This window comes from Atta colombica, unplaced genomic scaffold (assembly GCF_001594045.1).
Source record: "Atta colombica isolate Treedump-2 unplaced genomic scaffold, Acol1.0 scaffold189, whole genome shotgun sequence".
NCBI lineage: Eukaryota > Metazoa > Arthropoda > Insecta > Hymenoptera > Formicidae > Atta > Atta colombica.
The window spans coordinates 1,968,794-1,969,904 of NW_017259281.1; the positions used below are offsets into that span (position 1 = coordinate 1,968,794).

Here is a 1,111-nt window from a genome sequence, read left to right on the forward strand (position 1 = left end):
TTGTGATGCAAGTAGCGTTTTTTGCGGCAGCAATCTTTCCTTTCTTATACCGATAGCTCTACTCGCACATATACGTGCATAAATTGTAGGCGGCTTAGAAGTGCTGATAAGACTGATATGATGCATAACGCATCCATAAACGATGTATAAAAGTATGAATGGCACATTCTTCTTATACTGATAGTGTTGAGAGGAAAACGTTCCTGTATAGGCTCCTCCAAAGTATGTAGTTTAAAAGTACTGTATTAAAAATATTTTATACATTTTTACTTCTCTCTCTCACTTTTTAATTTTCTACTTTTTTTGTTTTTATTATTTTCTTAGTTGTTATTATTTTATTTTTCATTACTTTATTCTATTATATATATATTTTTTTTTTTAGTTTGTTAATTATTGTATTGTTTTTTCAGCGCTTAAGAGAATGCAATTTTAGGGCACTAAATAAATATTGATATTTATCTATTTATCTCTCTTCTTCTTTTTATATTTAATGTTTTATATTAATTTAAATTCTTCTTATGTAACTTTATTTTTACATGAATAAATATCTGCATTTCTTATAATAAAATAAAATCCTGTTCTCATATATAATTTAGTCACGCTATATCTGAAATTAATAAAATTTGTATAATCGTAAGGATCGTAAAACTGCAGAATATTTGTAAGATTTGTTTGCGATAAAAGTCTGCAGACTAAGAAAGTGACAGCGGTGGAGCATCGACAGAGCGACTTCGCCATATGACAACGAAGTCAAGCGAGTCAACGGCCCTAAACGTCAAGCGGAAAGGGCGGAAACGGCGGGCCGTGCATAAATAAGCGCCTGGAAACCACAATGCGTTTGCGGAGACGTCGCGTGTGGGCAGCGGCCGAGCGGTACGTGTATCGGCCATTCGACCTGAAAATCAATGTGAAACAATTTGGCTGACGACCTCTCACGTGACACGCCGTAAATCTCCAGGACATCGATGATCTTTGCAGGTATTTGGTTCCAACACGCCGCAATAGAATATAACGCGTTGTAACAGCGAGAAACGGACTTATCGACATTGGGATCTTAAATCTTACGAAAATGCATACAACATATAATAATAAGCAATATATATATTATATA

General features: G+C 34.2%; 1 protein-coding gene across 1 annotated transcript in view; it reads left to right on the forward strand.

Moving 5' to 3' along the window:
• LOC108686727 overlaps nucleotides 1–759 on the forward strand; it is a 6,578-nt gene extending 5,819 nt beyond the window's left edge. Inside the window, exon 7 of the mRNA XM_018192170.1 lies at nucleotides 685–759. The gene's annotated coding sequence lies outside the window, so the exon portion shown is untranslated. The remainder of the gene's footprint in view (nucleotides 1–684) is intronic.
• The last annotated feature ends 352 nt before the right edge of the window (nucleotides 760–1,111 follow it).